This window comes from Nymphaea colorata, chromosome 10, assembly GCF_008831285.2.
Source record: "Nymphaea colorata isolate Beijing-Zhang1983 chromosome 10, ASM883128v2, whole genome shotgun sequence".
NCBI classification, from domain to species: domain Eukaryota; kingdom Viridiplantae; phylum Streptophyta; class Magnoliopsida; order Nymphaeales; family Nymphaeaceae; genus Nymphaea; species Nymphaea colorata.
The window spans coordinates 22436359-22461686 of record NC_045147.1 but is presented as its reverse complement, the minus strand read 5'-3'; the positions used below and the strand labels follow the sequence as shown (position 1 = coordinate 22461686).

Sequence of the window (25328 nt, the reverse complement as noted above, 5' to 3'; positions counted from 1 at the left end):
ATCGTTTCTTTACATGTGCAATACGAGAGCTAAAGGACAATGAACAAAATAAAACCATATGTCTTATTAACTATATAGGACTTTGATACGAAAGAAAGCGTATAGATTCAACCAGAGTGTCACGCATCTATTTTTTGCAATCAAAACAGCCACATAAACCAAACTATGTTGCACACACAATTATATAGTAATCATTCAACGAAGCAAAACCAATTTCATATTAATCCACTAAATGTTTGCTCAAACATGTATTTATGTATATATATGTATATATAACAACCAAATGTATCAAAACATTGGCTTGTGTATTAAAATAATTTTGTGAAGTTAGTGCGGTCAACCTGTGGCTCCCCCAATGAAGAAGGCATTGAAACGTAAGAATGACGATTCCATAATTTGAACATAAGTCCCTTTAAAAAAAATAAAAAATACCTTACAACTAATTGAGTTACAATTGTTGTGACTTGTGACGAAGAAGTCAATCCATATTCATATTACAAATTATTTCCTAAAAAGACTTAACAGGTTGTATAAGTTTACGTACACACGCACATGCAATTGCGCGCTGCGATATGTACCCTTTAAAATGTTTATTTAACGGGTTTTTCCACATCATAACCATGGTGTGAGGAATGATTTAATAAAAAACGTAGACGAATAGTCGAGTTTAAATATTTTTTTTATGTAATTACAAAATTACATGCTAGTTGGTCATCCAAAAGCTGTCACCAGAAAAATAAATGTTTCACGAACCTCGCTTCAACTAAATAATGTTCTATATTGAATTAATACACATACATGTACTACAATATTTATATTTGGGTTGAAATATGATTTTTGTTGCTGGCCTAAGTTGACAGATACAAATATAACTATAATATATATGTATATACATATAACAAAGGTACTATGCGATCTTCATATGCCGGATTTGAAGGAAATAATATAGGCTGTTGATTTTCAGTAAATCCACTGTTGACATCAAGTTAAAAAAAGAAAAAAAAAGGTTGTAATTTTAAGAGTTGAAAAATTTATCAACGAAGGTAACTAATGAGTTTCTCTAAGTGAGATTTCTTCCCCCATATCCAATTTTTTAAAACTTAATATCTGCCACATGATTTCCTTCAAATAAGTAGACAATGTAATATTCATCAAATATAACATATCAACTATATGTTTTGTTTGTCTGTCTTTCTTTTGATATCTATTTGTTATATCTATCTCTATCTTTTTTTTATATATACATAGATACAAAATTTGTGGACAATAAGTATCGTAAAGACAATAAGAAACAGCAAAAGTAAAATAGAAAAATAAAATATACAAAATAGCCGTACGAAAAAATGGATAAACGACCAAAAAAAAGAAGAGAGATGGTTCGCAAGTGTACATTAGCTGAAAAAAAGGCGTATTTAAAAAAAAAAAGTTATTGGACACAGTCCTTTGTAGGGATGACAAAATTGTTTTTAAAAATATGTCAATGTTTTCCATCCTGAAACGTTGTGGATGGATGTTATATTTGTCGAAGTTAAGCAGTTATTTGCAATGGAACAAAATCGTGAGATTTTTGAAAAAAATTGAATCTTGCGAGCGTGTTTCTAAATTGATACCTAAAATATGGGCCATGTGTGAAAGTTTTTCATTTATTTTATTATGGGAAAAGTGAAGAGAGAGAGCGGTTACGACGTCGGGCTTCCTATACTTCTATCGGAAGCAATCGATCTCCTGCTTTCCCGCCAATAATCAGGGCTTCGAACAGTGGCTTCCCTCCAAATTTCGTCGGACGATGCGTAAGGTGTCAAATTTGAATCGCCCAGACCCTCTTCTCAACTAGGTTTCGACTATCCACGACCATCATTTCTTCCGTTTTCCTTTTCATTGTTTTCTTTTTGTCTATCTTGCTTTCGATTGACCCGCATCCAAAATCTCAAGGTTTTCCTTTCAAATTCATTGGAATTTGTACTCGTTGGGAGACATATGCGTTCTTTCCTTTTCGTGGTCGCCCGATCGTGTGTAATATGTTGAACGATTGGCAAGTTGCATCTCATTATGTATGTTAATGGATTTTTAGGTAGAATTTTGGAATGTTAGGTTTGAAAATATCTTTCACGAAGTGGACGAATCGAACGATGAGCCGCTTAGATTGTTCAAGCCTACTGTCGATTTAAGAAATTCAGTCGTTCTTTGTGATAATCTGGCTTTGTCAATCCGTTGTGATCGCTGGCACGGAGTTTTCAGAGTTGGATCGTGGAAATTGGATTCGATATTGAGAGGGTGTTGGTTGGCTTAGGCTTTAGGAATGGCGAGTGCAAAACCTGGTGGTTACAACAACGTTAGAATCGTGGTGGTTGGAGATCAGGGTACGGGGAAGTCGAGTTTGATCATTGCATTGGCAGTGGGGATTTTCTCGCACTCCGTTCCGCCCGTTGTGCCACCCACTCGGTTGCCTGCAGATTACTATCCTGATAAAGTGCCTCTAACGATCGTTGACACCTCGTCTAGGTGGGTTGCCATATAATGTTCCATTATCATGTACTTCATTGATAATATTGTTATCGATATGCTTATGTATCACTTCTTACATCCAGATTCTGATTTGTTAAGACAATTACGTATGACTTCTTTCGTCCACGTAGGTTTTCTCTTCCCAATCCTCGCTACTGTATAAACCATTTACACGTCATTTTGGTGTTTATGTGGTTCATCATGTTTGATTTATCTTGTTGATGAACAATTTGGTGGATCACTCCTTCTAGTGCATAAATTTTCTTTTACAAATCCATTTTAAGCGTAAGCTCAGTATCATGATTCTTGTGATCACTAAATGTGATTTATGTTGTTCCAGTACACGTAAACCTCTGCAGGTCACTGGCTTTTGTTCATTAGTTACTTACAATTAATTTTTTACACACTGTTATTGATTTCGTTCTAGACCAGAAGACAGGCATAAAGTTGCTGCAGAGTGCAAAATTGCAGATGTCGTGGTCTTAGCACATCAATGCGACAGGCAGGAGACATTGGATCAGTTGTCAACCTTTTGGCTTCCTGAACTTCGTCGATTGGAGGTTGGAAATTGCTGGTTTTTTTATTATTATTTTTCTTTATTGCCATCATAACTCCATACACACAATTCACAGAGAGACAATCCTTCCTACACAATCTAATAGATTAATATGATTTTTAAACTTCCTTAAATCTACCCTTGAAAAAGTGATTTATGGGGTCAGTTTAGTGATAATCAGTTTTTGAATTGCTGGAATTCAGTGTGTATCAGGATAATTTGAGTTTTAATGGCTCAAAATCCCTTTATGTACTATAGGGTTAATTCTTTCTCAAAAAAGACAGCCCAAGAAATTTATCTATACTTTTTGGCCATGCTGAAGACATCCGCATTATCAGATTGGTCAAAACAATTTGAAGTATAAAGTCCAAGTTAGATTATGTAAACAATTGGTTGTGGCATTGCAGGTGAAGGTTTCTGTCATAGTGGTTTGTTGTAAATTGAATTTGAAGAAGCTTCCTGAGTTTAACTTTGAGTCGCAGATTGCTCCCATCATGCATCAATTTCCAGAGATTGAGACTTGCATAGAGTGTTCTGCTATACAGCAAACTCAGGTAATGTTTGGTACATGTATCTCCATATCTCTATGCACTGATATCCATGAAATTTCAATAGCGATCCATCCTAATCAGTCTGCTGCTTGCAGTAGCTGTTGAATTTAACGTGGCATCCCTGCTGATAAAAATAAGAGTTACGTGTTTATTTATTTTTTCATCAGAAAAATGGGTGAAGTAAATGCATTGTAAAGACGGAGATGATAATTTTTCTTGCCTGCTAGTCAGACATTGACAGTCTCAGGCATTTTTGTTGTTTACTTTTTTTAGATTCTTTCTTCATTTACCAAGCATGGTCCTCCTAATACACTTATATGTAAGTTGCTTGGAGGTCCTGCTTCAAGTAACAAAGAGGAGAGGACAGTGTTCTGGAATTTATGAAAGAGAGAAAATGAGGCCATTCAGCAGAATTTATCTACCTTAATGGAAAGGCAAGGATGTTACACTAGACAACTTAAAATGTTTATTTTTGGTTATTTACTGTATAAGTATGGGAGACTGGCTATTTAGTCATGGTTAATTGGAATCATAGCAATAGGTATCACATTAAAAAAAAAAAAATTAGTGTCAAAAAGAGAAAAATGAAACAAACGTGAAGAAGACATTTCTTTTTTATGAAGAAACATAAAAGTAAATTTGTCCCGTGTTTTTTCATGTGTTCCGCTTTTTTAATGCTAATATCATAATGGATTCAAATTTAAAATTAAATTAAATTATTTATCATATTTTTTATCATCATTAAAATATTATTTTATCGCATGGTCATGAAAAATGCATTTCTTTTGAAGAAACTGTTTTAAAAATGCGAGAAATAGTCTGCTGAACAAGTGGCAGGAAAACACATTTTTTGAAAAAAATGGCAAAAAAAAAAGCGCATTTTTCATGTTTTTTCCTGCATTTTTCATTTTTTTTAATGCAAGACTGCTTGTTTCCATTTTCTAACTTTTATTTGCTGCTTACCTACTCGTTTTTTTATGTTGTCTTATTAGCTTTTTCATTTATTTTATTTTCTCCTAATTTTTAGGAATGTTTAAAAATTTAAAATTTACCATATTTTCCACTTTTTTACCTTTTTTTTCAAGCTCACTGCATTATGTTTGACAAAAGCCTCACCATTTAAAACCCAAAAACAATATCCTTGACTTTGTTTTTTATCATTACATTTAGTTATTTTTATGTCTTATTAGTTTACCATTTTATCTAATTGTTAGGCTTTTTTTTTTATTTTTTTTAAACTGTGGTGAGATTTTGCTGAGAAAAACAACTTTGTCAGAAAATAATCCAGGGAAAACCTCGCCTTTAAAAACTCAAGACCAGTGGTTAATGGCTATGTTTGGAAGTAATAAGATTATGGAAGTAATACATTCACATCTCCATTTGGGTCATATTTCTAAAATTATTCTTCTTAGTCATTTATCGTATTACTATGGGTAATTGGCTACTTTGGTAATTGGAAGCAGTACGATTGTGCCAACAATACATTTACATCTCCATTATGCCCTCCCAACCAAATCCACTGATGTTGTTTTTTTGGCAAACTTTCTGGTAAAAATACAAAGTTAGACTATGGGTTTTCTATTGATTTTCTTACAAAAATATTTAGACATTGGTATAATTTTTTAAATTTTTTAGGAAACTGAAACTGGAATATGTAGTTGAATAAAATATATGAAAAGGATTTTTCCCAAGAAGGGAGAATATGGTCATACTGTCTGATATTTTAAAAACATCACTATTTTTTTGTTTCACTTTCACATATGATTTTCCTTTTATTTGTTGATAATTTAGCAATGTTTTCTATAGTTTGTATATACTAGAGAAACTTGTTCCAGCTTGCTCCAAAGCCATTCTTTCTTTGTTGAGTATTGACTTGGAGGAACACAAGGGGTGAATAATTTTTTGTTCAGATTTCTCATTGCATATTACCTCTATCTCTCCCTTACTCTTTATCACAGTTGCTGGATGAACTACTTCAAACAGTTTTTCCTTCCTGCTATCTCTTGACATTTGGCATGTAAATTGTAAAATGTAAAGGACCATTGAAAGTTGTTGATGTTTTTAGGTTTCAGAGGTCTTCTATTATGCTCAGAAGGCGGTACTTCATCCAACACTTCCTCTGTTTGATCGAGGAACACAATCACTGAAACCTCGATGTGGTAGAGCATTGAAACGTGTATTTGTTCTCTCTGATCAGGACAAGGATGGTGCTCTAAACGGTGAGGAACTGAATGATTTTCATTTGCTGAGACATCTGACTTCTTCTGCCTTGTGATCTTGTTTACTGGTCCCCTGGATTTGTTTAGGTCAACTTGTGAAGATCTATTTAGCTTTTTATCTAGAACTACACCATAGTTTTAGTTAATGCAGATTAGTGAGTTGGAAATGTACAACTTGGTTTGACCAGTTTTTACTAGAAGCACTACAAGGTGTGGGAAACCATGATGGCTAAAAATTGCACTTTTCAAGAATTGCATGGGCACTGCAAAATATGATGCTTCTAAAACATGGTGTCTTATTTCCTTGTAAGCAGCGTACCTTTTTTTTTTAAAATGTTGAAATGCATTCCTTTTTGTTTTTTACTTTTTTTATTTGCTTCTTGTTGATATTGTGATTTGCTTCCTTGTTGTCTTCCGATTTGTCTTCATTTTTAAATATTTTAAATTAAGTGGTCACACCTCTGACAGTGTTTTCACTTCTGCTTTGTCATATGTGTTCTCTTTGCTTGTTTGGTTCTGAACCGATTTCAATGATGATCTCATAGTGGTTGGCACAATTTTAATATTTTCTAGCATCTACTGTAATCTTTTGTGAAACAGGTCTCCATGAAATACCTTCTCTCATTGGCCGATTTGGAATGGACCTGATCTAAATGTCCATTCTATGTCAAAAGTATGAGTAGTCTGCACTCTGCATCATTAAATAATAACACTCCCTTTTCTTTGGGCAAGTGTGTGACATAAAAATTATGTTAACAGAGAAAAAGAGAGATGCCTTCTGTTTGGGTGGTCCCTTTCTATATAGTCAAAAGTGTTGCTATGTTTGCCTATGGGCAGCAACCTTTTTGATTTGGCTGTAGTACCTAATCCCCAACTTGAAAAAAGGGTCTTGAAGAGGTCTTTTTCCTTCTCCCGTTTTTTCCTTTCTTTATTCTTCTGTCTTTTCCCTATATTTCTTTTTATTATTTTTTTCTTCTTCCTTCTCGCTCTTCCTTTTACCTTGTTGGCCCGCCTAGGCCCCTACCTAGGCTGCAGCCACTCTATACAAATGCTTTTGAACCTGGCTATGTCACATAGGTACGGGTACGGGTGCCGGTACGGGTACTGGTTCGGCCTATTTTCAAAAAACTTGGGTACGGGGGTACGTATGTATATATATATATATATATATATATATATATATATATATATATATATATATATATATATATATATATATATATAACATAAAATAGGAATTCAAAGAAAATAGCGGATTAATGAGCAAAATTTATAGTTTCTAAAGAAGAAACTATTGAAAAAAATATGAAACACAACTTTGTATGTGTTTCCTGAGTGTAAATGGTGTAAAGAACAAAAATAAAATCATAAATTTTGGATAAGAAAGGACTCGGTCAACTTTGATCGAGTCTTAAATTGGACGGATACAGTCCTGGGTACGTTGACCGGTACCCAAGAGGTACCCAGGACAGTACCAGTACCAGCACCAGTGTCGTACCTGGCCGGTACGGGTACGCTGCCTTTACAGCAGTACCCATGTGACAAAGGAACCTGGTGACTCAGAATTGAGTCATACTAAAATCATTTGAAGCCATGCCTAACTCAGCCTAAGTTATATTACTCATGTAATAACAAGAAACCAGACCATTAGGCTACTACCTAGTTGCATGCTTCGACATGATTGAGTATCAAGTATCAATATATTATTGAAAAACAACCCACAAGACAAGCATTAAAGTCTCAGTATGAGATCTATCACCAAATTTTGGTGAGTCAAACGAGTATAGATGAGTCAAATGATTTGACTCGGCGAGTCAAACCAGTTTTGGGTGGGTGAAATAAGTTTTGATCTAGTCTTTCTAAGTTTTGGGTAAAGCTACATCGCTTTACAATTTCAAACTGCATGTTTTCTTGTTTAAATGAGTTCTCGTGGGAGTTTGTCAACATCACTTTACAATTTCATACTGCATGTTTTCTTGTTTACAAATAACTTATTACAGTTACTGTCTTGGTTCATGTACAAACAAAATTTTGAGACGGTATATGTCCTTTTTTCTTCAGTTTTACTTTTTATCATTTTCTGCAGGGAACTGTCAATATCCTTGTGTTGCGTGAGATGGCGCCAGATGGAATTGCAAGCCTTCTATCCAGTAAGGACTCCTTGGCTGCATGTGATGTAGCTTTGTTTATGTATGACAGGTACTTGCTAGAGCTCCTTATGTTACATTGTTATTAACTCTAGGTAAGCTTTTTGTCACTATGATGATGTATGTGCACCTTAATTGAGCACCATACATCTTGGTTCTTCTTTTGGTTCTTGAATAGAAGATGGGCAGCTTTCTCAGCTTTGTGGTTTTGTGCTACATTAAACTTCCATCCTGGCAAGAGTTAGAATGTTGTCATCAGATTTTGAATTGGCATAGGTGTAACATGTGTACATCTTGGTTCTTCTTTTGGTTCTTGAATAGAAGATGGGAAGCTTTCTCAGCTTTGTGGTTTTGTGCGACATTAACCTTCCACCTTGGCAAGAGTTGAAATATTTAAGCAAGTCATCAGATTTTCAATTGACATAGGTGCATCCTGTGTCTCTGCATGTGCATATTTTTTATTATGTAAGTTGATTGTCTGATTGAAAGGTTCAAGCAATTCTCACACGCAATGGAACACAATATCCTATAAAAAGAGGTGTTCCTAGTGAGATTGACCAAATGACGCATGTATATACTTTCATTCTTCGTCTTAACGCCACCTACAGTATCTTAACAGACAACAATGGGAAACGGAATGGGAGCTTGTATTCTGACTGGGCCATCCATCTGTAAATCAGGCCCAAACAAGACAAATGCTTCAAGAATATCACACTTGAATCACTTCTAAAGAATTTGATATTGAAGCCAAATGGGTTTTGATCATGTCATAGAAATTCTTGAAGTTTACAAATACCTCCGACTTGTGTTTGAAAAAATAAACCCAAGTATGCCTAGAATAATCATCAATAAAGATCACATAATATAATAATCCTCCTTTTGACATAATAGGAGCGGGTCCTAACACATCCGAATGGACCAAATCAAAAGACATTTGGGTAACAAATTTTCTATTATCAAAAGGTAAGACTTTCATTTTTGCCTTGATACAATCATTACAACAAAAGTTCTTTTGACAATACTTTTTTTGAATGTCCAAGTCTTTGGTGCCAAGTTTGAATGTTACATTCTTTGATGATATTTCATGAAGGTCTTGAGAGGTTCAAAAAATCTATGTAGTAGAGATCATTTGTTCTAAAACCTTCCCTAATCGTCTTCTTGGATAGACGGTCCTGTATCAAACATTTCATATTGTGAGAAAATTATATCAAAACCAAGGTCAGCCATTTGAGAAACGAACAACAAAGTTAAGTTTAGTTTAGGAATACATCGTACTTGAGGTACTTTTAAAACTTTTGATTCAAAAGTTTGATCAAGATTTTCAACAAAATCAATTTCAAGAGAAGTTCCATCGGCTGTTTTTACAAATGGATATGAATAATTTTTGGTGCATTCGGTGAGAAGGAATCCACAAGGAGTCATATGAAAAGATGCACCCAAATCAATAATCTAAAAATACTTACTTGATGAGGTAGATGCTACGGTAGCCCCCAATGTTGAAGGTGTGCTTCCTCCCTTGAGCAAAGGTTGAAGGGCTTCAATAAGCTTAGGTTGAAGAGCACGTACAAGTTGATCAAGTTGAAAAGTGCTTTTTTTCTTTCCTTTCTTCTTGGATGGGAGTTGCCACATTGCTTCTCTTGTCACAAGTTCTTAGTTTTGGACATTTGGGTTTTGTTTGTCCTTTTTCTTGGCAATGATAACAAATAATTCTTCTTCTTGCTCCTTCATTTACTCGGTTGAAGTGTGGATGTCTATAAGTTCTCATATGAGCACCAGATCTTGAGGTAGCAAGAACGCTTTTATTCTTTTCTTTAGAAAAATTGAGTTTATTTTCTTCCATTTGAAGCTCCGCTATGACTTCATTCATAGATGACACTTTATGTCTATGGAGCAAAGAAGTTTTGACTCCATCATATTCCGGTCTAAGACCAAGAATGAATTTATAATTTTTTTCCTTTGGATTTGTTTTTCCCTTATTCCAATGTCTCTTGGATCATACCATTCGGGTTCAAACAGAGCAAGTTCGTCTCATAATTGTTCCATTTATCCAACGTATTCCTTAATGGACCTATCCCCTTGTTGAGACTTGCAATCTTCATTTGAAGATTGCACATGTAAGTCACATCCTTCATAGTGTGGGTTTTCTTGAGGAATTCCGAAACATCATGAGCAAAATTATGTTTTGCTATTTGACCCATGGTTGTAGTATCGACACAAGCAATAATCCAAGTATTAATCTTGTGATGTCCTATCTTCCACTCTTCTCATTTTCTCTCATGTTCATTCATAACTTTATCTTTTTCAACTCCATCTAGTTCATGGGTTTTTTCCATCTATGGTTTTGGTTAGGACTAATTGTGGTTCACTTTTAGATCCATCAACAAGTCCCCATAAGTCTTTACTTCTAATGAAATGATCTATAGTTTTTGTCCAAGAAACATAATTCGATGAAGTAAGTTTAGGGAGAGGAGTAGAAGAAGTTCTTTCATCTATAATGTGTATCTTGTATAGATGAAGTTGAGGTAGCCACAAGAATAGCCAAAACACTCTCAACATTGGTGAAAAATCCACGAACTCAGCCACCAACAACAGCAAGAAGGCAGCTCCAAAAATATGAAGAGCTTGCTGCCACGATACTAGGAAAACATTTCCAACTTTTGACAGCCACGGAAGCTTGATAAAATGTACTTAAACCCTCACGTAGATCACTTTAAAACGAAGTAATATCCAAGAGCCAGCAACAAGAAAAAAACAACACCTTCTTGAGTCATAACACAACCAACAATATATCAAACACTTGGAGTGCTTCATTGCTTCAAAGAAAGAGCAGGGGCTGAACAACTTCAAATTTTGAAGGACAACAAAACGAAGAACTAAAGCGTGGCTCTGATACCATGTAAATCAGACCCAAACAAGACAAATGCTTCAAAAATATCACACTTGAAGCTTCCACTAACTTAACAAAGTACTACTCAAGAGACCTTACCCAGGAGGAATCAAACATATATTGATTCCAACAAAGAATACAAGATGTGGCTAAAAAGGCGTAAGAATACACAAGAGGGCTGTACACTATATATAAGGGAGAGAACAAGAGAGAGGAGAAAACTAGCCGTTGGGACTCGTCTCCCCTTTGGTCCCCTTTTGCATAAAAACAAAAAAGGCAGGGGTAAAAGGGGAAAGGTACAAAGTTATATAGAAAAAGGAAAAAGGCATAAAGGTGAAAAATTACATAAATATCCTAAGTACCCAAATATATATATATATATATATAACATATATTGGATGACTAATATATGTAATGTACATACATATATGTATATGTATAGATGGGATACATACATTCTAACACCTTCCACCAAAGCAAATCAAGGATCCGGAAGCAAAAAAGGTTGGTGGACCTCCTAAATATTTAGCAAAAACATTTTCTATATTTTAGATTTGGTTTTGTGTAAGTCATTCTGTAGAAACACGAACCACACAGAGAGAGAGTGGAGAACGAACACACAATCTACGTGGAAAACCTCAGAAAGAGGTGAAAAACCACGGGGAGGCTCTGACCTAGGGGCACACCGCAACCCTAGGAGAGAGAAAATTATATTTCACTTAATTCAACACTAAACACAAGTGACAATATAAAGAGGGAGAGAGGAGAAGCCGCCTAGGGTACCGAGCCCGCCTCGGTACCCGCGCCCCATAGAACCGGGTCCAGGAATGGATCCGGTTCCCACAGCAACATATTCTAACACTCCCCCTCAAGCTTGGCATACATGTCAAACATGCCAAGCTTGCTAACATTCTTTTCGAATGAAGAAGTACAAAGCCCTTTAGTTAGGACGTCTGCAACTTGATCTTCAGACTTCATATATGGCAGAATCAGCTCCTTTGAGTCAATGCGTTCCCGGATAAAATGACGGTCAATCTCCACATGTTTGGTCCTGTCATGTAGAACTGGATTATTGGCAAGATTAATCGCAGACTTGTTGTCACAGTACATCTTCATTTTATCTCCCAGTTCCACACCAATATCAGTCAAAAGAATCTTCAGCCACAGCATCTCTGTAACCCCCATTGCAACAGCCCTGTACTCAGCCTCAGCACTAGACCTCGAACATACTTCTTGCCTCTTACTTCTCCAAACAACTAGGTTACCTCCAAGAAAGATACAATACCTTGTAGTAGACCTCCTTGTGTCAGTGCAACCTGCCCAATCTGCATCTGAGTAGCCCTCAATAGTAAGTTTGTCCTGTCGAGTATACAACAGTCCTTTTCCTGGGTCATTCTTTAGATATCCCAACACTCTTTCTGCACTCTTCCAGTGACAATCCGTGGGAGCATGCATAAATTGACTTAGCACATTTACCGCATACGTGATATCAGGGCGAGTTAGAGTAAGATAGATAAGCTTACCTACTAGCCTCTGATATCGCCCTTTTCCTTCCTCATCCAGAATAGTGCCCGTCTTGATACTTATCTTAGTTCCCGACTCTATAGGAGTAAGATAGGGCCTACAACCAAGTTTGCCTGTCTCCTTTAGTAAGTCAAGAGTGTACTTCCTTTGATTCATAACCAGCCCTGTCTCTGATCGAGCAATCTCTATCCCCAGAAAGTATCTCAGCTTACCCAGATCCTTGAGGTCGAATTCCTTAGCTAATCTCTCCTTCATCTTTCTGTTTTCTTCTTCGTCACTGCCAGTGACAATCATATCATCAACGTAGACAAGGAGAAGACTCACCAGACCACCTCTCTGCTTTATGAATAGGGTATGATCTCCATTTCCTTGCTTGTACCCAGTAGACTTCATAACGATCCTTAGTCTCTCAAACCAAGCTCTAGGCGACTGCTTCAAGCCATACAAAGCTTTCTTGAGGTGACAACATTTTCCCTCTTGAACATACCCGGGAGGCATGCTCATATAGACTTCTTCCTCCAGATGGCCGTTCAAGAACGCATTTTTAACATCAAGCTGGTCCATGCGCCACTTCCTGTGCACAGCAAGAGCAAGAATAACCCTCACGGTCTTCAACTTTGCAACAGGGGCAAAGGTCTCAAGATAGTCGATTCCATACTTCTGACTGAACCCCTTTGCAACCAAACGAGCTTTATATCGATCTACAGTGCCATCAGGTTTGTACTTCACGTTGTAAACCCACTTAGAGCCAACTAGGTGTGTCCCTTTAGGAATATCAACAACTTCCCATGTTTTGTTCTTAGCTAACGCACCCATCTCCTCTGTCATAGCATGTAATCACTTGGGATCATCCTTAGCATCATCCACCGACCTGGGAATAACAACTTTGGATAAGGTTGTGATAAAACATTTGTAATTTGTACTGAGCTTAGCATAAGAAACAAATCTCTGAATAGGGTGAGAAGTACATGACCTGGTGCCTTTGCGCACAGCAATGGGGAGCTCTTCATTCGATGGACTTGGGTCATCCGGGGAGATCACAGGATTGGGATTGGTTCTATCCTCATCACCAACATCTTCCACTGTAGCTTTCTCCTTTCTGACATCATCACCAACATCTTCCACTGTAGCTTTCTCCTTTCTGACATAAACCTGGCCAAACAAGTGATCCCGGGCAACAATGGGCTGAGCATCCACCGTGACCCCTTCCATATGGCTGCCCTTCTCATTACTGACCGTGACCGTGTCAATCACACTGGGACTAACCTTGTAATCCAAAAACTCCATAAACTGAATTAGCTGATTAGAGGAATACTCTTCCCCTTTGTTCCCAAGACACTCCCCCTGAAGAGGATTCACCGAAAAATACGACTCATGTTCATGAAATGTGACATCCCTCGAAACATACACTTTGGAAGTAGTGGGATCCACACATTTATACCCCTTCTGAGTGGAAGAGTACCCCAGGAAAACTCCTTTAATAGACCGGGGATCAAGTTTTTTGAGAGTAGGGCTATGATTATGCACAAAACAACTGCACCCAAAGACACGAGGAGTAAGAGGCCACGGATTCTGAGTGGGCCACAGGGTAGAATAAGGAGACTGACCATCCAACACCCTAGTAGGCATACGGTTAATGAGATGTGCACTAGTGAGAAGTGCATCACCCCAATACCGCTTCGGGACATGATGTTGGAACATAATGGCCCGGGTAACATTCAATAGATGACGATTTTTACGTTCAGCTATACCATTTTGAGGAGGGGTATAACTACAAGAGGTTTCATGAACAATACCCTTGCCTTTCAAGAATTCATCAAGGGATTGGGAGACATATTCCCTTGCATTATCCGTACGGAACGCTTGAACAGTAGTATGGAATTGAGTCTCAACAAAGGCAACAAAGTTTTTCACAACTGCTGGAACCTCACTACGTTCTCGCAACAAGTACACGAACGTACATCTAGAGTAATCATCAATAAGCGTCAAAAAATAGTGACAACCACCACACGTGGGTACTCCAGAAGGACCCCAAACATCGGAATGAACTAAGGCAAACGGATGAGTGGTTTTATTCAAAGAAATAGGGTACGAAGCCCTGACATGTTTAGCCAATTGACACACTTCACAAGCGAAGGAGTCAATTGAGACAGAAGCAAACAAATGAGGAAACAACTTCTTTATTAACTGGAAGGGTAGATGTCCAAGACGCTCGTGCCATCGCAGAACAGTAGATCTATCGTTCACACCAGACAAGTGACCACTCGTGGCAGAAATCAATGCTGAAGCAACTTGTACCGGCAGCCTGTAGAGCCCATCAGTAACCGAACCAATCCCAATCTTCTTCCCCGTCACCAAGTCCTGCAGGGAACAATGATCAGCAGAGAAAATCAGATTACAGTTTAATTCTTTAGTAATACTGCTGACAGAGAGTAAGTTCACAGGAATATTTGGAACATGCAGGGCATTGTGGAGACGGTATTTGTTCAACAGGGACAAGCTCCCTTTCCCAGCCACAGAGATAGAAGACCCATCTGCCATAGACACGCGTTGCTTGCCAGAAGAAAGTTGATATTCTTGAAAGAGTTTAGAGTCCCCTGTCATGTGGTGAGTGGCTCCACTATCAACAATCCAATCACCAAGAGAAGGGTTACCTTGATCAGTCGAGGCAACGAGAGCTTGGGCTAGCTGAGCCCCTTCAGACGTGGAGGACTCCTCAGGGGTAGTAGATAGACGGCTGATGTACGCCTGTAGCTCCTTGAGTTGAGCAGGGGACAACTTGGACTTTGCACCACTAGAAGAATTGCTCTGACTGGAATCAGACACAGAAGGGCTACGCTTGCCAGAGGGAGGACGACCTCTGACCAGTCTCTTCTCGGGATGAAGATCCCAACAGAAATCCACCGAATGCCCCAACTTGTGGCAATGAGTGCAATGTCGGGCAGGACGCTGCCCAGTCCCTGAGGCACGGCTGACAAAGGCAGAAGGGCCATGACCGGTGTCAAGATGCATCACCTGGCGACGTTGTTCTTCAGACTCAACACGAGCATAGACTTCCTCTATCCCCGGAATCTCATTACCATTAAGAATCTGGCTACGAATAGACTCAAATTCATCCCGCAGGCCTCCCAGAAACAGAAACGTACGGTCCATCCATTCCTTTTCCCAGTAGAGGGAATGATCTGAACCGCATGTCCACTCATCAGTCACATGATAATCTAACTCCTCCCACTTGGTCTTCAGGGCAGCATAGAAGGCAGCAACAGACAAATCACCCTGTGTCAGAGAGTAAATACTGCGTTTAATCTGATAGGTACGCAAATGTCTCTTCTTGCGACCATACATCTTTGCAAGCACAGTCCACATATCAAAAGAGGTCGGCTTCCGCAGAATGAGGGGCTGAATATCGGATGACACGGAGCTGATAATCCACACCTTCACTTGGCTGTCCTCCAACGCCCACGTCGCCCATTGAGGATCAGATTTGATGGGCGCAGGTTTGTCGCCAGTGATGTAAGAGAGACGCCCACGGCTAGTAATCCCAATCTCGAGAGCGGCAGACCAAGATAGGTAATTGTCCTTGGTCAGACGGATGGAGGTGACCTGGATCGGCACGTTCTCAGTCTTGGAGGCGCTGCCCGTGTCAAGAACGGCATCTTTTTGAGTCCCCATCGCTTCTGCCATCACAAACTAGCACACAGCAACAAGAGGCACAGCAGCGGGAATGAGGCAACGGCGTCGGGAAGGAGGCAGCGGCGACGGCGGCGGGAATGAGGCAGAGGCAACGTAAAGCAGGCGACGGCGCAACACAGAGGCCACCCACGGTGGCAGAAACAAAGAACAGGACGAACGGAGGACCGCGGAGGCGTAACAGAGGACGGCAGAACAGAGGACGGCGGCGGCGGAACAGAGGACGGCGGCGGCAGAGCAGGGCGACGTCACAAGGGCAGCAGCGACGCCGGAACAGAGGACGGCGGCTGCGGAACAAAGGACAGCGGCGGCAAAGCAGGGCGACGTCACACGGGCAGCAGCGGCGCCGGAACTTCAACGGCGTCAGGCGACGAAAAAACTTGACGATCCGCGGAAAAAACGCTTCTCCAACTCCGCTGGCTCTGATACCATGTAGAAACACGAACCACACAGAGAGAGAGTGGAGAACGAACACACAATCTACGTGGAAAACCTCAGAAAGAGGTGAAAAACCACGGGGAGGCTCTGACCTAGGGGCACACCGCAACCCTAGGAGAGAGAAAATTATATTTCACTTAATTCAACACTAAACACAAGTGACAATATAAAGAGGGAGAGAGGAGAAGCCGCCTAGGGTACCGAGCCCGCCTCGGTACCCGCGCCCCATAGAACCGGGTCCAGGAATGGATCCGGTTCCCACAGCAACATATTCTAACACATTCGTTTGCTGTTTGCAGCCTGAGGATTGGGATGAAAGGAAATTTATTCCAGATCCCGAAGATAAGAAGCCTGAGGTATGACTTTGAAATTGCCCTTATGATCTTTCTGCCGTTTTTCCAGAGGAGAGATACCAGGCAGTTCTGATGAATGTCGTCACTCCGATCATTACAGTTTTACCCTGCGATTCGTGTGAAACCCATTAAGCTTCTCTTGGTACTTGTATGCTAACTGCTTGTTCTTGCTTGCTTCTTCTTGCTTGTTAAGGGATATGATGACCTTCCCAAAGAAATTCCTGATCCTGATGCTGTAAAGTTATTGTTACTTTGATGCTAGTGATGTTAAGGATTTGATCTCGAGTCTCATGATTTTTTATCAGTTAATTGGAGATGATAGTCTTTTTATTAAGTGGTTCTGCTTTTAATTCTTCCATTTGTTTATATTTTTTCCTTGTTGAAGCCTGAAAACTGGAACGAGGAGGAAGGAGAGATGACACTTATCCTCTGACAGAAAAAAAGGAACCCCAACTACAAGGGCAAATGGGATGCACCAATAATTGACAATCCAGGTCCGTTCTTATTAGTCACTTAATTCTTTCATAGTGTACACATTTTTTATTATATAATCTACTGCTAACCTGTGCTGTTCGCTAGACTTCAAGGATGATCCCGATATCTATGTTTTCCGCAATTTGAAGTATGTGGGTATTGAGTTGTGGCAGGTCAGTACCTATTCAAAACCTTTGTAAAAGGGCGTCCACGAATTTGCAGATAAACTTACCAGCAATTAAAATTGGACGTGATTCCAGGTAAAGTCAGGAACTTTGTTTGACAATATACTGCTAACTGATGATCCTGAATACACAAGGAAGTTTGCTGAAGAGATATGGGGAAAGCTAAAAGATGTAACATGTCTTCTCCCAGCCTATTCTCTTTACCTTTTTTTCTGGTGCTACTGTCTCATTACCTTGTTTTGGTGGTGTTTATAGGGTGGAGAGGCAGCATTGGATGAAGAAGAAGAGAGGAAGAAAGAGGAGGTACTGTGACCTTGTTCTCCTGTAGCTTTTTACATATATTAGCAGTGCGCTAGGTCGAACCCGCTGGTGGGTTGTAATAATCCATCAGCATAGTAGAAAAACATCACAATTGAACAGGCTTGCATCTCACCTCCTCGTCACCGACTTTCTTGGCCTCGGCAAGGTGTTATAGGTTTTTGCGGAGCTGGAGTCCTGCCTGCTTCTTTCAGGATTTTATACTTTCCAAGTCCGCAATCTTTGATAGTATACCTGTTAAGTTTATGCCCTGTTTGGTTGGAGGGGAAGGGAGGGATTGATGCATCAATCTTTTGTTTGATTGATTAATTAGAAAGGAGGGAAATGAAAGAAAATAAAAAAGTTTGTTTGGTTGCAAAGGGAGGGAAAGGAAAGGGCTTCTCCTTTCTACCCACATTACCCCTTTCACCAACGTCTTCACGTTCTCCTTGTCTTCCCCCTTGCTCTTGTGTTGCGTGAGAGCTCTTCCTACCGGCTTGCAGGTACTCTCTCTCTCTCTCTCTTGCATTTAGGGCTGCACACGAGCCCAGTCGAGCTCGAGCTCGGCTCGACTCATGTTTAGTCAGCTCGAGCTCGACTCAAGCTCGACACGAGCTTCATAGCTTCAGCTCGAGCTCGACTCGAGTGACTGTTTTCAAGCTCGAGCTCGGCTCGAGCCGCTCGTTTATTGACAATGCCTTCCTTTTTAGCTGGCTATGCATGGGACACGTGGGGAGGAGAGCATATTGGGAAAAGAGAAAAAGGGAAGGAAATGAAGATGTGGGGAGAAGAAAAGGAGAAAAAGGGGGTGTTGGGAAAAGAGAAAAAGGAAATGACATGGGGAGGAGGAAGGGTGTTGGGAAAAGAGAAAAAAGAAAAAAAAAAGAATGAGTGGTGAGGAAAGAGAAACGTGGGTGAAGAGAGGGAAATTAGAAAATTTAAAAACGAGTTTAACTTTCAGCTAATTAATTTAATATAACGATTTGAGTTGAGTTTAAACGAGTCGAGTTCTTGCAACTCGAACTCGACTCATTTATAAATGAGTCGAGCTCGAGCCGAGCTTTTGCGAGCGAGTTCGAGTTGAGCCCGAGTTGGCTCGACTCGTTGTGCAGCCCTACTTGCATTAGCCTCTTCTCGTCTTCCCCCTTGTTGCTTTTGTGGGTGCTCTGTATGTGTGGAGCTTTCGGTTTGTGCATCGGCATTGGGTTCACATGAAATAATAAAGAGTGAAAATATCTCCAACTTTGCATCTTCTTCACTAGAACAGATTAATGTAGTACGACGAGTTATGTTCATAAAATCTCTTGTTGGTAATGGTGGTGCGCCTGCTGCGATCACAATCAAGTCTGTCAATGATGCTTTCTGTATCTAGTGTCTTAAGTTTTTATCTTGTATTGATTTGAAGCAACAAAAAATAAATAAACTAAGCGTGAGCGTTTCCTGAATGATGACCTTGTTGTTTCCTTTGCTATCAAGCCTATGAAAAGTTCAATATTATGTTTGAGGTTGTGACTGTGGAAAAACATACGGCAGAAGAACAAGCACATGACCAGCCTCTCCTTTCTGATTAACGAATTGGGCGACCAAAATAATAGATTTTACATACTGAGAACAACATTGGCGATTATGATATATGTACATACACAAACACATGTATGTTGTGAGTGTGTTCGTTTGTGTCTTAAAGGAGAATATACACATATATTTATATTGGTTCTGAAACAAAAATCTTTAACTCCAAAGGCCTTCTTGTCCCAGCTACAAGTCCTTTTAAATGCTTATCCATACTTGATGTATTGATGTACTTGAGAAATTTGTTTGGCAGACTTTTACAGGACCCAAAAAAAAAAAAAACCATAAGATGGTCAATGGAATACCTCTTGTTGGCTACAAGGGGTATGTAGCTCAGCATATCCTGAGAAACCCTGAAACTACCTTGTTTCAATTTCTACTATTCCTAGGATAGCTAGGAAGGGGCAGTTGATGGCACAACATCTTTTGAAGGTGCTTGTTTTTCCTTCTTGTGTACAACAAGAAGTTTCAAGAAAAATAAGGGTCAAGACTGCTGTCTGTTTTCAATTTTTTTTGCCTTTACAATATAGAAAATTTCCACCCAGGTTTGGTTTCAGGACATAATGGGCAAAAATTTCACCCATTGAGTACACTCTGAAATAATTTTCAGGGTTAACAAGCGGCATCCAAATCATTCAGTGCATCCAAATTTTTGTGGTATTGGAAGGGTGCCAAGGGAAAAAAAAATCATATTTTTAGTTGTGGGCTTAGGGAGGATTGGGTTTTTACTCTTAAAGTTGTTGACATTTATGTCAGGAAGGAGACTAGGTGCAAACTAATACTGAAGTGCTGACACAGGTATGCAGGTGAATTATGGGTTGGATGGAGGCTGGCCCACGGGTCGGGCATGGATGGATTGATTTGGTACCATAGTGGAGAACATGTGCTTGTGAAGTTGGGAAATGGGAATATTTTTGGCTGTTACTTGGAGTCATAGATGGGTAGTAAAACTTTCTTTTTTCTTTCGATAGACAAGTTGGAGTTGGGTATAGTTCTACCAGATTATGCCAATAGTGGTGTGCACCTGTAGGGTTCAACTTTAACCTCACGGAGCTCTTTTTTGCCATCACTTGCCTGTCTTATCATGACTTTCCACATTTAGACTGACAGTTATATGAGGAAGATCCCTCAATTTTCCTTTAGTTATACAACAGTTAGCTTGTGGTAGGGACTACAAAGGTTATTGAGGTGTTTGTAGAGAGTTGGTGGCTCATGGCAAGATAGTCTGAGAGGTGCTTATCCATGGTATCCTCAAATTCTCTGGGCTGCTGGCTGTACTTTGTCGTCCAACATCATCTCCAAGATTGATGCCTTCCACAAGTTTCATGTTCTACAAAATTTGTTGTCGAAATTGCATTATGTATTAATTTATAAATTGTTGTTTCCTATCTTTACTACTGATTCATTGTGTGTTTGAAAATTAGTGTACTCATGTTGTGCAATTGTTGTCTATAATGGCATGACAAACCATTACTATAGAGGCCTCCTCCCCCTGCAAACTGTTCTCGAGGACGACCATTATCTGTGCGTTTTGTGATTGTGATTGATGATTTTCTTCCTCATTATGTTTTCTTTTTTACTATGTTCTTTGTGAGTGTTTGAAATAACCAACTTATTTGTTTATCTTATTTCATATTAGAAGACATGAGACAATGCCAACAAAAACAAGTTGTTATGTTTTTATGTTATATTTTTTATTATTTCATACGTCGAAGACAATGTCAAGAACAACTTGTGCATCAATCAATTGGACTATCTTATGAAGAAAGACAAAAAATCAGAGATCAAATTATACATAAATTAGATTAGATGATGATGTACAATGCCGCAATATAACACGCATGGGAACATCAACTTTCAAAGAGTTATGTGATATTCTTCAACATGACGGTGGACTATCTAGTACAAGCCATTGTAAAGTAGAAGAGCAAGTTTTTCTCTTTCTCATGATGTTGTCTCACACATATAAACATCGATGGGTTCAGTTTTGGTTCTATCATTCAACAGAGACAATTTTTTGATATTTTCACAAAGTATTGAGTTCAATTATTCTTTTAGAAGACAAATTCATTCAACAATCTGACGTATCAACTGTGCCAAATGAAGTCTTATACAATAATAGATTTTATCCATACTTTAGGTAATAAATCAATTATTATAGTTTCTATGCTTTATAGTATGTCAATATTGCATTAACACTAAATTGCATTTCAGAATTGTGTTGGTGCAATTGAAGGAACATAAGTTCGTGTTAAAGTATCTTTAGAGGATGCACTGAGATACCGTGGTAGAAAACATTGGCCAACTATAATAATTGTGATTGTGTTCATTTTTTTAGGTAAATATTATCTTGTTGATGCTGGTTTTCCATTAAAAGGTGGGCTTATCACACCCTTTAGGCATGTGAGATATCACTTGAAAGAATACTCCAAGCGAGGCCCACAAAATGCAATAGAGTTGTTTAATCTTCGGCATGCTTCGTTGCGAAATGTCATTGAAAGATCATTTCGTGTCTTGAAAAAAAATTCTCAATTATAGCTAGTTCGACAGAACTAGTCTATTCGTGCAATACAGAGTCGGAGATCATTTTAGCATGTTGTATATTGCACAACTTTCTCATGGATGTCGATTCAGATGCTAGCATTATTGAAGATGTTGATGCAGAACTTAAGAATCAGCCTAGTGAAAATTATTCTGTTCAAGTTGATGTAGATGAAGAGTATAGAGTTGGAGAAACTCACACGACAAAGCATCACTTGGACTATGTGGCTGAACTATCAACTTCAAACTTCAATAAATTGAATAATTGTGTATATGAGACATGTTGATTTTTTTTCTCTTTATATTATTTGTCATTGTAGACGTTCATTGAATTTAATTACTTGATTTTTTATTGTTACACTTGGTTTTTTCTTTTCATTATGTATGTTTTTTTTCTTAAGCTTGTTTTATTATGCATTTAGCTAATAACAATGAAGACAAATCAAATATATACAGACTGAGGAAAGACTGATAAGATACAATGGAGCCAATCTATGGATGATGCGCTCATTGATTCATTACTGCTTCAAAAAATAATAGGCAAAAGAGTGAATGACACTTTTACTACAATTGCATATGATAATGTTGTGACAGAACTAAACGATAAGTTGGGTGAAATGCTCGCCAAAGAACACATAAAAAATCAAATGAAAAAGTTGAAGTCTAATTTCAGTAGCTGTTATGACATCTTTAAAAGTGGTTTGAGTAGATTTAGCATTGATTCAAAGACAAATATGTAGACTGTTGAACTCAAAGTATGAAAGCCATTAATAGAGGTATGTAAATTTATGTTTAGCAATTTAATTATTTTTTTATAATCACATTTTTATGTTAAAGATGAGTTTCTTTGCCGTTATCTTTTTTTGTGTTATTTATTGGCAAATCTAATGGCAAAAAAGTGGATGATGACACTTCTTCCGAACTATGAGAAGTTAGTAAATTTATTTGGTAATGATAGAGCAACAGGAGAATGATCAATGACAGCAAAAGAAAAGCTCAGCCGAATAATTTCAGCGTGTGAGAGTACTGGTGATACAATCCGGCTTATTGATGAAATGATTATTGAAAATCAAGCAGTATTATAACCATTATCAACCTAGGAGACGAGTATGAAGTCCAAGTTGAGTCCAACACAAGTTCATTGTCAAAGCTTAAAAGGAGGAGAAGTGCAAATGAAGATGATTTAAAAGAGATTGAAATAATGAAAAATGCCTTTGAGAGAGTTGCTAATGCAATTGAAAAAGGTAATGTCGTACCAGAGCCGAGACATTCAAATAAATATTCTAAAGAAGACATATTTCCAGCATTTGAAGCCATTGGTCTTGAAGAAGAGTTACAAACAGAAGCATATCTTATGATGAAAAAGGGATGAAAACATTTTTTGCTTGTCATGTTTTTAAGCCAAAGAATGTTTTACTTAGGATGCTGAGCAGAGCTGGAGTTATTATGCGATCTTTTTTTTTTTTGTCTGTAGACAATTATTATGTTTACCAACATTTTGTTTGATTGATCTAAATTTTTATTAGATTTATGACTATATATCTAAACATTTTGTTTGATTGATGTTTTCAATCTCTCTCTCTCTCTCTCTCTCTCTCTCTCTCTCTCTCTCTGGTGTCCAATTCGACCCAAGGATAGGTTTAGGTCAAACCCAACCTTATGAGACTCTCTCAAGGGTATGGAGCATGGACTCTCCGTTGAAGACAAGACCGGGGCTCCACTAAAAGGAAAGCTCTCAATTTTTTTAACATTTTGAATGTTAGAGGTATTATTATAAAGTTTTATAAATTCTATCCTAGTCCAAACAAACATGATTTTAGCCTTTCCTTTCCTTTTCATCCAAAAAACTTTTATAATTGCTTTCTTTTCCTTTCCTTTCCATTCTATTTCTTTTCCATTCTCTTTCCCTCACTTTTCTTTCCATTCCTCTCTTTCCCTCCAACCTAACAGGGTGTTAGTTTCTTATCTTTACATTTTCTTTCAGGAAGAGAAGAATAAACCGAATGAAGAATCTGATTTGAGTTTCGTCTTGACCTTAAGGCTTAAACTTCACCTCTTTCGAAAACCTTCTCCGAATTCCTCAGATTCTTCTTCTCTCTGCAGGACGACGAGGATATTGATTCTAACAACAAACAAGGATGAAGCTGACGCTGGTGATGCAGATGCACAGGCGGAGGACGTCAAACGGGAAGCAAAGGCCAAGGACATCCATGTAAGTACTCACCCGGCTTCCTTTTGTGAATTTAGATTTCTAAACCTTATTTGTTCCTTCTCTTAATTTTCAAATTGTCTCAAGAGATGTTTGTTTTATGCTTCTAAATTTTCAGGACGAACTATAGAATGGAGGTCGGCGACGATTGGGCTTGACGGGAACAGTTCGGTCGTTTTTTCCTTATGCAGTTAGATTTAGTTTATTCTTCAATCCGTTTAGTTGATTAGAACTGATGGAGAGTTAAGCTATGATTCCTCCTAATTTTGTGGACTATTCGCCCCCATTTAGGGCTTTTTTATCTGTGAGATAATGTGAGATAAACTTGAAGGGCAACAACAAATAATTTACGAGCTTCCCTTCCTTCCACAATCTCTAGAGTTGAGCACATTTTCCGTTGCATGTGGTTTCTGACGCTTGGTGAAGGACACATAGACACACACATATAAAATAAAAGATTCAAAAAACAGATTTATGTTGCTTAATAAGAATGAACTTATGTCTTGAATACATAAAAAATATTATCTATGAAAAATTACGACAACTTGTTAAACACCGAGTTCCTGTCGAAACATCGATTCGTTTTGGCCCTTTTAAGCACAAAATCTGCAATGGCTTTAGTCGCGAATGATTTTTTTTTTTTAATTTTTTGTGTTCTTTGTCATATTTCTCCCTTTTTAAAAAAAAAACGTTAATAACAATCATAAATTCATTGTTAAACTGAAACTAAGCAGATAACCAACCATCGCAACCTTATTTTATCTGAAAATGGGTCTTAGGTCCCATTGCTGGTGACCAGTAATTTTGCTCTCAGAAGATCAAAGAAAACATTATCAAATACATTTGGGAAAAATTAGATAAGCACATATATAAAATTCAATCCACTAAACAATGCACATAAACTTCTTTTCCTGCTCAATAGCTTCTGGTAATCGGTATCCACCATCCCATGTTTGCACGTGTCGACTGAGTTTTACTTTCTAAAATGAATTTAGGCGTCCACTACCTGCCTGTTATAATTTAAAAGGGCGGCCACTTTGATAAGAAGGGCATCGTGTCTTTGGAACACCTGTTCTTACAATACCATGTTTTTGTCTTAACAAAATATTATTCAACAATGTTTGAGTAGTTCAGCATTTAGAAACAATATTCATATATTGCACCGACGTTTCTTGAAACA

The 25328-nt window shown here is 38.3% G+C and overlaps 1 protein-coding gene and 1 pseudogene across 1 annotated transcript in view; one reads left to right on the top strand and one right to left on the bottom strand.

Moving 5' to 3' along the window:
• The window catches only part of LOC116263195 (probable histidine kinase 2), a 61225-nt gene that overhangs the window by 23058 nt on the left and 12839 nt on the right, over nucleotides 1-25328 (bottom strand). The gene's annotated exons all lie outside the window — the stretch shown is intronic.
• On the top strand, nucleotides 3375-24494 carry LOC116263199 (calreticulin-like; annotated as a pseudogene).